A 15,035-nucleotide genomic window follows, 5' to 3' on the forward strand; every position below is an offset into this window, starting at 1 on the left:
AAAAGAAGGGAAAAGACGTGACCTGGTGACGTTATTTGGTAATTATTACAAACTTTGGATAAAAACTGGACAGAATTTTTAGTGTCCATCCACTAATATGGTAAGATGCATCATGCTTGAGTGCACTTATATATGTTATGAGTGCACTATTACATATTAGCGAATGTACTCTAAAACTTTGCTCAACATGCATTTGAAATTTGCAATAATTACAAAAATATTATAGTATTTTCCTTAATTTTGCGTCACTAATTATCCCAAATCAACAACTAACATTATTCTTCATTTTTTACTATATATTCCAATTTTAAGTACGTATGTATAGTATAAATTTTGAAATTTAATTGGGATCAAATAAAATGTTCCAATTAAAATTATATGTTAGTTAATATTATCACTATACTCAATGGAAAGTTTTTTTTTTTTCTTTTTTTAAATTAAACCATTTCGTGGATGTGTGTTTTTTTTTAGTACTACTAGTATTTTCACCCGTGCGATACACGGAATGGAATTGTTATACTATATTAAGAATATTTAAATCGATATATAATTATTTAAGAGTTAATTTCACCAGGAGGTCGTTTATCTTTCCTGACAATTCCAAATTTAATCATAGACTATAGTTATTAATTATTACAATTTATTCTATGTTACAACTCTTACGTTAATATTCTTACTATTATTATTAACACTTAATTACTTTTAGATATTACTAGTATTTTCACCCGTGCGATGCACGGAATGGAATTGTTGTAATATATTAAGAATATTTAAATCGATATATAATTATTTAAGAATTAATTTCACCAGAGGTCGTTTATCTTTCCTGACAATTCCATATTTAATCCTAGACTATAGTTATTAATTATTACAATTTATTCTATGTTACAACTCTTACGTTAATATTCTTACTATTATTATTAACACTTAATTACTTTTAGATATTATTATTACCACTTATATTATTATTATTGGTTTCTTTTCAAGTACTGTTAGAATATAATGGTCGTGAGGCACAATAATAATATAACCATAATTAAATATTCTTGTATTGTATTTCGGAGTTAATGCCATTTTTGGTCCTAGACTTATTGAGGCATTGACACTTTTCATCCTCCATAATAAAAATTGCCACTTAGTAGACACTGTTATTGGTCGTTGGACAGTTTTGATCCTCCGTCAATGAAGCCGTTTGTTGACCGTGAATTAGAAGGACTTTTCTGTCTTTTTATGTCTTATTCTTCTAATCTTGTTTAGACCAGTGCTGTTGTGACTCCTGTGAGGCGAGATGGCGAGACTTGGCGGCTAAGTAGTAACCGTCGGTAGTGAGTAGCAGCGATGTTCTTCTCCGGCGAGTTGTGGGTACGGCGGCGAGCATACGAGGCAGTAACTCCTTCCGGCGACGGACCAGTAAGGCAGATCTGGCGGTGCAGCAACAGATCCGGCGAGATTGGGGCCTTCACCGGTGGTTTTTGGTTCCGGCGAAGCAGAGAGGGCAGCAGGTCGGCGAACCCTCCTATGGTAAATAGCAGTTGTAGTTGTAGATGGCGTGATGTAGAATTTGCACCTGTAAGTCCTCCCTTCCATATTGACCACAAATATCCTTCCCATCTCTCTCTCTCTCTCTGACCACAACTACTTGGTGCACAACCTCAAAAACTCTGTTATTCTACTTGAAATTCATTGAAGTTTCAAGCTGAAAATGTGGAATCCGTCGCTCCCCAAAAATCGCATTGTCTGAGGTGTTGGAATGACCGGTGTTGACTTCCTGGCTGCTGTAGCTTCATTCCCCAACCCGGATGATAAAATTCTGAGCACCAGCTTTGAGGTTCAAGGAGGTGGTAACACTGGCAATGCTTTGATAAAACCCGGATGATAAAATTCGTCTTGGTCTTAAACTCTTAATCCAAGGATCATATCTAAGGTTGTTGATGACTCGCATGGCGAAAGAATACTTGATGAGCTTGAAAGGGATGGTGTTGATAAAACCCGGATGATAAAATTTCCACAGGCATGGACTAACGCCCTTTTCTATTCCAACTGCACTTGTTTCCATTATCTTGAGATTGATGCCAAATGTAAAATTCGTGATTGTTAGTTGGGTGAAGATGGTTTCTTAATGTTAGAAAGGACTGAAGCGGATAACCTCAGTTTGAAGAAATTGATGTAGCAGTGACTAATGGATGGAGAAATACAAGGTTTAGAACATAAAAAGACAGAAAAACCCTTATAATTCACGGTCAACAAACGACGTCATTGACGGAGGATCAAAATTGTCCAATGATCAATAATAGTGACTACTAAGTGGCAATTTTTATTATGGAGGATGAAAAGTATCAATGCCCCAATAAGTCTAGGACCAAAAATGGCATTAACTCTTGTATTCCGTGAGTCACAATAATAATAAAACAATAATTAAATATTGTTCAATTCTATATTCTTCTAGGATTTCTATTACCATCATTAATTATTCCCAAATTTACCATAATTAAATAATTTGACCAATTATAAAGAAAGATTATAAAATAATGCACGGGACAATTGTTTAATTAAAAATTTTAAATTTTTTTTAATAAAACATAAGGTTCTCATAGTTTTTTCTTAGAAACTCTTTAATAAAGTATTTTTTTTAGAAATTGGTTGGCCAAACCGCCTACGGCAGTTTGCGATGGATAGATCTCGAAAAAATACGCGATTTTAAAAAAACATTTGTCCAAAACGGACAACAGAGTCAAAAGTTATGCCTTGCCGAACTTTTGACACTTTACAACTTAAAAAAATAAAAATAAAAATTAAAGGCCGGTTCAGCCGGCGAGGCGGCCGCGGAGGAGGCCGATTATGGCCTTCCTCGCCGCTAGGGGTGTGCAAACTTCGGTTAACCGTTTTTTAACCAAACTTTTTCGGTTCGGTTAATGGTTAAAGGAATTTTAAAATATCAGTTAACGGTTAATTCGGTTTGAAAGGTCGGTTAACAGAATTAACCGAACGGTTAACCGAAGTTTTTAATATATATAAATAATAATATAAATATAAATACTAATATGAAATTATGGATGTTTGGAGTTTATAATTAATGTTTTTGTATATTTTGTTATGAATTTATTATGATATGTATTTTATTTTAGGGAAAATTGTAAAAAAATGCCCCTCTATAATATGTCAATTATCAATGTCACCCCTGAATTGTCAGTGGTGTAAATGTTGCCCCTCAATTATCAAAATGGTGCACATATAACCCTTCCCGTAACGGACATGTGGTTCCCTGTTAATGTACGACACCGTTAAATCGGAGTAAATATGCAATTTAGTTGTTTTTTCTCTCACTCGATTCGAAGTACCAGCAATGGACAGCAGTATGGAACCACAAGTCCGTTACGAGAGGGGCTATATGTGCACCATTTTGATAATAGATGGGCAACATTTACACCACTCATAATTCAGGGGTGGTATTGATAATTGGCATATTATATAGGGGCATTTTTTACAATTTTCTCTTTATTTTAATTAGATTTATTATTTTAGGTGTTATTTTAGAATTTTAAATTTTAGCTTTAAAAAGTTCGGTTAACCGACCGATTAACCGAAAAAAATTTCGGTTCGGTGAATTCGGTAGAGCAAACTTCGGTTCGGTTAACGGTTAAAGGAAAAAAAACTTTGGTTAACCGAACTCGCCACGGCCAGCGACACGATTTTTGCAACACTGATATATAAAATAGATATAGATTAGAATAGGAATAGTATTACACAAGTTTATAATATTACAATAAAATTTTAACCCAGAATTATTGTAGAAATCAATATATTTTATTAGAAAGAGAGACTTTTTAGGAATTGGGCGGGAAGTTAAAATTTCAGGATTTTGTTTTTATATATAGTATAGATTGTATTACACTATTTTATAATATTAGAATAGAATTTTAACGCAGAATTATTGTACGAATGGGAAAGTAGAAATCAATATATTTTATTAGGATGAGAGATTTTTTAGGAATTGGGCGGAAAGTTAAAATTTCAGTATTTTGTTTTTATATATAGTATAGATTGTATTACACTATTTTATAATATTAGAATAGAATTTTAACGCAGAATTATTGTACGAATGGGAAATTAGAAATTAATATATTTTATTAGGATGAGAGATTTTTTAGGAATTGGGCGTAAAGTTAAAATTTCAGAATTTTGTTTTTTATATATAGTATAGATTGTATTACACTATTTTTTAATATTAGAATAGAATTTTAACGCAGAATTATTGTACGAATGGGAAAATAGAAATCAATATATTTTATTAGGATGAGAGATTTTTTAGGAATTGGGCGGCAAGTTAAAATTTCAGGATTTTGATTTTATATATATTATAGATTTTATTACACTATTTTATAACGCAGAATTATTGTACGAATGGAAAAGTAGAAATCAATATATTTTATTAGGAAGAGAGATTTTTTAGTAATTGTTGCGAGAAGTTAAAATTTTAGGATTTTGTTTTTATATATAGTATAGATTGTATTACACTATTTTTTAATATTAGAATAGAATTTTAACGCAGAATTATTGTACGAATGGAAAAGTAGAAATCAATATATTTTATTAGGATGAGAGATTTTGTAGGAATTGGGCGGGAAGTTAAAATTTTAGGATTTTGATTTTATATATAGTATAGGGTGTATTACACTATTTTATAATATTAAAATAGAATTTTAACGCAGAATTATTGTACGAATGGGAAAGTAGAAATCAATATATTTTATTAGAAAGAGAGATTTTTTAGTAACTGGGCGAGAAGTTAAAATTTTAGGATTTTGTTTTTATATATAGTATAGATTGTATTACACTATTTTATAATATTAGAATAGAATTTTAATGCAGAATTATTGTACGAATGAGAAAGTAGAAATCAATATATTTTATTAGGATGAGAGATTTTTTAGGAATTGGGCGGGAAGTTAAAATTTCAGGATTTTGATTTTATATATAGTATAGATTGTATTACACTTTTTTATAACGCAGAATTATTGTACGAATGGGAAAGTAGAAATCAATATATTTTATTAGGAAGAGAGATTTTTAGTAATTGGGCGAGAAGTTAAAATTTTAGGATTTTGTTTTTATATATAGTATAGATTGTATTACACTATTTTTTAATATTAGAATAGAATTTTAACGCAGAATTATTGTACGAATGGGAAAGTAGAAATCAATATATTTTATTAGGATGAGAGATTTTTTAAGAATTGGGCGGGAAGTTAAAATTTTAGGATTTTGATTTTATATATAGTATAGATTGTATTACACTTTTTTATAACGCAGAATTATTGTAGGAATGGCAAAGTAGAAATCAATATATTTTATTAGGAAGAGAGATTTTTTAGTAATTGGGCGAGAAGTTAAAATTTTAGGATTTTGTTTTTATATATAGTATAGATTGTATTACACTATTTTATAATATTAGAATAGAATTTTAATGCAGAATTATTGTACGAATGGGAAAGTAGAAATCAATATATTTTATTAGGATGAGAGATTTTTTAGGAATTGGGCGAGAAGTTAAAATTTCAGGATTTGATTTTATATATAGTATAGATTGTATTACACTTTTTTATAACGCAGAATTATTGTACGAATGGGAAAGTAGAAATCAATATATTTTATTAGAAAAAGAGATTTTTTTAGTAATTGGGCATAAAATTTTAGGATTTTGTTTTTATATATAGTATAGATTGTATTACACTATTTTTTAATATTAGAATAGAATTTTAACGCAAAATTATTGTACGAATGGGAAAGTAGAAATCAATATATTTTATTAGGATGAGAGATTTTTTAGGAATTGGGCTAGAAGTTAAAATTTTAGGATTTTGATTTTATATATAGTATAGATTGTATTACACTATTTTATAATATTAGAATAGAATTTTAACGCAAAATTATTGTACGAATGGGAATGTAGAAATCAATATATTTTATTAGGAAGAGAGATTTTTTAGTAATTGGGCGAGAAGTTAAAATTTTAGGATTTTGTTTTTATATATAGTATAGATAGATTGAATTACACTATTTTATAGTATTCGAATAGAATTTTAACGCAGAATCATTGTACCAATGGGAAAGTAGAAATCAATATATTTTATTAGGATGAGAGATTTTTTAGGAATTGGATGGGAAGTTACAATTTTAGGATTTTCTTTTTATATATAGTATAGATTTTATTACACTATTTTATAATATTAGAATAGAATTTTAACGCAGAATTATTGTGCGAATGGGAATGTAGAAATCAATATATTTTATTAGGAAGAGAGATTTTTTAGGAATTGGGCCGGAAGTTAAAATTTCAGGATTTTGTTTTTATATATAGTATAGATTGTATTACACTATTTTATAGTATTCGAATAGAATTTTAACGCAGAATCATTGTACGAATGTGAAAGTAGAAATCAATATATTTTATTAGGATGAGAGATTTTTTAGGAATTGGGCGGGAAGTTACAATTTCAGGATTTTGTTTTTATATATCTACTATACTAATAAGAGCCCAAGAGAGTTAGGCCTATAATGGGTAGAAAAAATGGCGGTCACAGATTTTAATCAAATGAATGGCTCAGATTGATTAAAAGATTGATCAGATTTAAATTTTACACTAAAATTTCCTAAAATACCCACACACCGTTACTAATTCCGTTAAAATTTTAAGAATTGCCGTTAGTTTACCGTTAACTTACTCATTGATTTCAATAAAAAAAAAAAGGTCATAGGTTCGAACTTCATCCCAATCAAAGTTGGCATAATTAGTACTATATTTTACTCTTATTAAATTATATAAATAATAATTTAGTACTTACAACAAAAAATAATACATATGCATTTCTTTAATTTAGAATTATGTGTTCACAATGTCTTTATTCAAAAAAAAAAAGAATTTATTCATTATCTATAAATTAAATAAGATAAATAATTTTATTAGTTATATTGTCTTTATTTTTCTTCAATATAAAAATTCTTTATATTCAAATTTATTAATTGATTATATTCGCTACATTGTCCTTACAATGTCTTTATTCAGTGAAAAACAAATTATTAATTATCAATAAATTAATTAAAAGAAATATTTTCATTAGTTATATTGTCTTTATTTTTCTCAAATGTAAAAATTTTTACATTCAAATTCATCAATTGATTATATTCACTACATTATCTATTATCTTTTTTGTGCACTATTTTTCTAATTAAATATCAAAGTTATAACATAAAATAATGCTATATATTTATTTACCAAGTAATTTATTAATACCATGAAAAAATTAAAAAAATATAATTAATAAAGCCAATCATATTAACTACTTGAGAGATTTTGTGACAAAGAGAGTATTCAAATCACACAACAAGTGAGAACTACCTCGCAATGTCCTTGTTTGACAATCAACAGTTAGCGGATTATACAAGCGGATTTGACCAGCGAATTTATTTAATTATTAACATTGGGTAGAAAAAATGACCGTCAAATTATTAAATCAAATGAATGGTTCATATTGTTCAGGTTTTAATTTTTTTTCTTTTAAGATTTTCTAATTTATCCTTAATTATATGATTATCCATTTAACTTTTCTGTTAATTCACCGTTAGTCTAATTCTAATATTAAAGTCTAATATTAAATTATAACTACACCATTAATCTAATTCTAATATTAAAGTCTTAATAGAACTTAACCACAAATCCTAATGTCGGAATCTCCTCAAACAATATTAGTATATATTTCATATTTTATGCCCTAATTTTTATTTGTTCTCCTTTATGTCTCGTATTTGGTTTCAATCATACCTATACAATTATTTTATTGACAATTATAATCAATATTGACTATATTATCTTGCATTTGTAAACTTAGAATTACCTATTTAACCTGCACGGGCTTAGCTCAGTGGTTTAGTGGGTAGTATTTGGGAGAAGAGACCAAGGTTTGAACCTCGGCGGCGGCAATGCGTGAATTATGTCCAAAGTTGGCAGATTCCTTGTGCGTACCAGTATTTGGCCCTGTCTGCTGAACCATTGAGTCACCGTGATTTACAACTTCCCACCATGCTCTGTCGGGTCGGAGTTTGGGGTCCCTTGGGGTTGGGGACTCAACCTTTGGGAGAAGAATTACCTATTTAAATATGCAAATTCAACCTTCAATTATTTATGCATGAACAATTTCAATATAATCTTGCCTTAATATACTTTAAAGTACTTATTTAAAAAAAAAAAAAAACATTGGGCATTATCCCAATCGCGCAATGCGCGTAAAAAACTAGTAGTATAGATTGATAAGTACGGACTGTTACAATATAATATCAAATATTTGTTCATACATATTTTCTCAATCTAAAGTACAAAGAGTCAACACTCTCATTAAGATTCGAACATGTGACCTCCCATTTGAAAGAGCTGAGCCACATTTATGCCGCTAATTATTTAATTAACTTTTCCATATATCGTCGTCATCATCATTCATCACTTGAGTGTTAGGTGAAATGTTTTTGTCACAAGTGAATGTATTTTGGTTTGTGACGAAAGCAAATTGGTCCTCTATCTCCATGGAAATGCTTCACAACAAAATGGAATAAAGCCCCTAAATTGGTATTACAAACAACAATTCATCTCTCAACGGGCACTGCTCATTGCTTTATTTCATATCTTAATTTAATTAGCTTCCTTAATAGCATCTAAATTATTCTCAAGCAAACTATTCCTTACAAAGAAAAACGACTATATATCTTCGCTATACCACGTTAATATTTTTTCTATTTGATTAATTCATAACATATAAGTGACATTTAGTTATTTTCAAATAAAATAATAAAATAATAAAAAAAAATAAGTGACATTTAGTTCGTGGAATAAATTAGAAAATATAATACCGTATCATTTTATGGAATAGGTCTATTCCTTCTTCAATATAATCTTAGTTATCCCACATAGGCAACTTAGTTGGTCACAGGGGTGAAGTTTGAAAACAATGACCTGGAATCGAGTCTCACCAGTGACAGTATTGGAGCAATCTCTCAAAGTGAGGGGGTTCTTTGTGTGCAATAAGCAAATGTCTAGCCTTTGTGTTTTGGGGTTAGGGTTTCAACTTTTTGGGAACAATATAATCTTAGTTATATTCCCTATGCTCTGATTCCATTCTTTTTTAAATCATACTTCTATTTCTTCCTTTCATTTTGTGAACCACCATATGCCACTTAAATCTTTAGTTTTAAATTTATTGATTATCATAATTTAACTAATCAATCTCATTATAAATTACTCCCTCACTTATTTATTATTCATTGGTCAAACTAATTAATTCTCTATTTCTTTGCTTATTTTCGTTAGTATTTTATTATTTTTTAAAAAAATAATTTAATAATTTGTTTAATATTGTTTTTAATTAATATATAAATTTTATATAGTATGGAGTAATATTAAACAATTTAAATTGTAAATAACTCTAGTCAAACCTTGTTACCAAATCAAAGCACATAAAATGAAATTGAGGGAGTACGTACTCAATTTTAATAGTCTTTTTTTTATATTAAATTATTGTTAAATAATTAACAACATATTTGGTTCATGAAACAAAGTTTGAGAGAATAAAGAATCATATTCCATTGGTAATGAATTGAAATAGGCAAATAATAAAATAGAAATTTCATGTTTGGTTCATAAAATGAATAAATTTTAGAATTGAAATTGTATAATGTTTTGTTGAATTAATGAATCAAAATGCAATACACATTATATTCAAAAGATATAGGCTCTGTTTGGTAAATGGGTGTTAGCTGATTGTGTTAATTAGATGGTATAACTAGTTACTAACATTAACTGATTGTAGAAAATTATTTGGTAAATTAACTATTAGCTGTTTGGTATAATTTATTTTCTCAAAAAGCTAATTGAAAAAGTTGATTTGAGCAACTTTTTAAATTTTAGCATTTTGGAGTTATAAAAAGCTAATTAAACAAACACTTATATTGATTTTTTAACCAAGTCAAATAACTAATAGTGGTCAAATAAGTCAAAATTAGTCTACAGACTGACTATTTTACCAAACAGGGCCAAAATTACTATCCATATTGATATGTGTGTGTGTGTCAAACAATGAAATTGATCTATTCCTGAAAATGTCATTCCATTACTCACATAGAACCAAACAGTAAAAAGAGATATGTAATATAATATCATGCAATCAAAGAAATATTATTCCTTTCTTCCCCTCAAAGGCAACAATATAGACAAGCTAATTAAGTATACTGTTATGCACGCTGATGGCAATATCTACATATAGAACAAATTTTGGACAAAATTAATTACTATTTTGGGTTGAAAAATGACACTTTTATCGTGATATATATATATATATATATATATATATATATATATATATATATATATATATTAGCATCCATTTCTAATTATAGATTAAAATCATATACCAATTATTTTTCTATTCTATTTATTTGTATTTACATTGATTTTTTTGTATGATTGCCAGAGCTCACTTAAAATAGATAAAGGAGAAATGCGAATTTAATTCTCAAAATAGTATAGTTACGAAAATGAAACTCGAAAAGACTTTAATTTGTAGAATTGTAGGAGCATTTGTCTCATTGAGAAAATATATTAATTTGGACTAGTACAAATATATTTCAACTTTTTAAGATGTTTAAAATGTATTACTTGTAAGCTCTTGCGCACAGGGAGGGTAGGGTTTTTATTTTTTATTATTTTTTATTATTTTTTTTTTTGATGAAAAAAAAAAACCCCAACTATTAAATAAATGATGTCGTTATCACAATTAATGAGTGGATCAGAGTTACGTTTAACCATTTATGTTAGCCATTATCATAGCTTCATAATTATAAGAAAAGATTATACTATATATCTACTCTAAAAACATTATAATAAGTCTCCAACAAGTTATATCATTGACCTATGTCCATTTTTTATATGCTAATAAAAGTATGCATTTTACTTTAAATATTATACACTTTAATTTTATTGGACAAAATTGTCTCTATTATATTATTGTTAAACAAAACTACCCTTACATTGTTGTAACTCGATTACTATTTAATTATTATAACATTGATGACTCCATCATTATTACCATGAAACACAAAGAACCAATAACGCCTCCACTGAGGCTTAAACTCACAACATTCCAAATAGAAGTCCAATCCAAGTACCATTAGACCACATAGTCTTGATATCTTTTTCCTATTATTTAATTATCATTTCATAATTAAATTCATTATATAATTAATTTAATCATTGATTATAATTTAATTAAATTTTTATGAATGGTAAATCATATGTTGTGTGTATATAATACATATATTATTTGCGTATATATAACTTAAACTATAATTTTTAATTATTTATATTTATTAATATTTTAATATTGAGTATAAATTTTCGCCAGGCATACAAAATGCTAGTCTTTTTATAAACTCTCTACCATTTTCTACACGTTATCAATTTCGTCCCACTGGCCACTACCATATTATCTCTTTCAAATGGCACTGAATGCAAAGCTAGATAAGGTAGTCCCACTTGTACTAGTTATTTATGTATTTGATAAATAATAACCATTTTCTAAGTTGACTATGTTGAATCTAAACTTAAGGACATCTCAATAGAAAATTTTGGAAGGCTTTTGTAGGGTTTAAAGCTTAGATAGGGGAAAGAAAAATAAGAAAAAAAAAATGTTGTGGGTTATTGAAGGAGATCCTTGAATTTTGCAAGAAAAATGGGGGCTACCGAAAAAGAAAAGAAGCACCCTGGTGCGCATAGCCGGGCGCATTAATCTGACACTTTTCTTTTCTTTTCAAATTTTGTTTTTCAGATTTTGTTTTTTTTTTTTTCTCCATTTTTCTCTTTCCGTCTTCTATTTCCTAGTTACACCTCCAAAAACTCCTCAAAATATATGCTTATTGGAGATGCTCTTAAGAGGCCTTAATATTTTGTCTTTGAAATCACGGGATGTGCCTATAGGTCTCCAAATGCACCTCTTTTTTTAATCCTTGGTATGATGCGACCCTTAGATCCTATTACTGCTAGTAAAGCAAAATTTATAGACTTATTTCAGATTGATTGACCAGTTAAACTATGCTCCGAAACATTAACTATACATTATATTCACTAGTATATGTGTTCCGACCTTCATGTGTCTTGTGATAGACTCTAAGCAACACATGGATTGTTATACCAAATTGAATGATGTACTTTGTGCTTTTGTTTTAACTAAAATTATAAATTGATAGTTAAATTTCGCATTCATTTATATTTGATAGTTTTATGTTCAACAGCTAAATTAATTAGGAATTAAATAATAAATCTGACTTATTAATTTTATTGTAATGCTTCTTAGCTTTCACTAAATACTTCCCTAAGACCAATTCAGCTACATGCAATATTTTTTTTTGAAAGCAGCTACATGTAATATGATTGAAATGATATCTCGAATTTTCTTTCAAGTAATATAAAGCTTTAAATTCAATCATTATAAATGAAAGAATAGACATTGGGAAAACTACTCTATTTAAAGAGTTATGTTACGTTGAATTGTTTGGTTCATTGATTTAGAAGTTTGCGGTCGCTATTTGAAGGTGTCTTATCATCTTAGTTAACAAAGGATTATAAGAAGACAAATTAACTTAGGTTGTCAATAATTGATCGGTTTAAACAAATAAGACCAATAGAGACAACTCTCATGCAAAATCAAATTAAACTTGAAACATTATAAGAGTAGTGTGTGTGTATATATATATATATATATATATATATATATAGAGGAAGGTTCAAGTGCGGCAGTGCGCTTAGGTGCGGCGGTGCGGTTAAATGTAGGCCATTAGATTAGATAAATTCAACGAATCACATTCATCTAGGTTTTTCCGATATTTTCGCGCACGTTCTCACACTACGCGAACTGCAAGGTTAAAGTCGTCATTGGGCACCTGAATAGATCAAATCATAGTGTTGTGTGTTTTATGTTCGTTATTGGTGCATTATTAACCTTACTGTGGTGTATTTGAGGATTCGTGTTGGTGCCAAGTTTAGGTGCGCCCGCGCCTTCCCATGCGGTCAGTGCGGGTGCACTAATAGTTATACAAATATACACCATCCATGTTAGAAAATGCACACCAAAAAAACATGTCACAAATTAGATATGCATCACCAGAACACACCATTAGGTATGAATAAAAGAACCACACAGTGTTCAGAAATACACCATTGGGGTGGTGAGTTATATGGTGTATTTTTTGAGTGTGTTGTGTGTTTTTTGGTGTATTTGTGCATTTCATTGTGGTGCTTTTTCCTAACACTATTGGTGTCTTTTGTTAACACTATTGGTGTATTCTGAGAAGCGGCCGATATAAATGACCACTACAATTACCATAACACCCCCACTTATCAGGACGCGCTTAAATCTTTAAATCTTCAGAAATTAGCCGCTGCCGTTAGATTAAGCAAAATGGACGATGCTGATATAGCCGCACCGCCGCACCTAAAGCCACTGCCGCATTTGAGCGCTAATCTATATATATATATATATATATATATATATATATATATATATATATATATGAAGATTCGTGGAGAAAATTTGGAAAAATTTTACAAAATGACCAATCTATTTTTTCATAATTTGAAAATTCAAAATAAAATCTTAATATTAACAAAAATTATAAATAATGAATTGAAACTGCCACTTTCAACATAATTAAAGGAAAAAATTTGTATATAATAATAATAATAATAATAATAATAATAATAATAATAATAATAATAATAATAATAATAATTCATGGACTTAGTCTATAATTTAAGTATAATATAATTAATGGACTAAAACTGCTATCTTGCCAAAGGAAATTAAAAAAAATAAATAAATAAAAAATCCATGTTCGTGCCTAATTTAATTAATTAAGTTGTTGGTCATTGGTAGCTGGGTGACTGATGAACGGCTCTCCGAAGAGCTAGATTTTTATTTGTTGGCCAGCTAATAAGGTTTGATTTGAAGTTTCATAAATGCCAAATATATATATTTCAACATTTCTTTCCAAAAGGCTAAACCCCAACCCTAAAATGTATTAAATGTCTAATGTGAGGTTTGAACATATTTCAACATTTCTATATATACAAGTCATATGTGTGGGCATTATGCTTAGGTATTTTTAGTTTGAACAAAAATTTAATGACATTTACCGTTCTTATAGTGTCCCGTTTTGGAGACGAGTGGATAAAATAGATTGCGAGATGTGTTTTAATTTGTTAATCTAAATACTTGAATTATACATTAATATTCACAATAAAATTAAATCATGTACCTTGAGACGGCTAGCAAAGCAAACCCTTTGAGGTATTTTAATAAATGAAAGTGATGCTTGCATAGACGCATAGTTGCATATACTATCCTAAAGACGAAAAATCTTGTGATTTATGGGTAGCTGAGAGTTGCATTTATAATTGCATTTCTTTTCATAGTTAGTGTGTTTAAATAAAATTATACTTTTTTTTTTTGAGTTAATTTCAATTTTTGTCCTAGATTTATATGTGACAATCCACTTTTAGTTCTTTTTTATCAGAACATCCACATTTGGTCCTAGTATTATTGTGTTTATGACTATTTTTGGTCATCTATCCGAGTTTTTTAAACTTTTGATCTCACGACTATAGTGATGCTATCAGAATTGATCCACGACTTTCAAACTTTTTAAATTTTAGTCCACGACTATTGTTTTTTTGGGCAAAAATGATCATTCCGGCCACTTTTCCGTCAAAATTCCATCGGAGAAAATTTTCTTCATTTTTAAGAGAACTAAATTTGATATTTCGCTTAATGAGCTTGCAAGACCTACCGCTCATTTGATTCGCACTAGAGAATTTGGGATTTTATTCTGTTTGTTGTTTCGCACGGGTGAAAGTAATCAAATATTTATTATATTTGAGCGAAACTAGGAATATGTTGTAAATGAACATTAAATTAAATCTTGTTTTTAACATATATATT

Source organism: Ipomoea nil, unplaced genomic scaffold (assembly GCF_001879475.1).
Source record: "Ipomoea nil cultivar Tokyo-kokei standard unplaced genomic scaffold, Asagao_1.1 scaffold0805, whole genome shotgun sequence".
NCBI lineage: Eukaryota > Viridiplantae > Streptophyta > Magnoliopsida > Solanales > Convolvulaceae > Ipomoea > Ipomoea nil.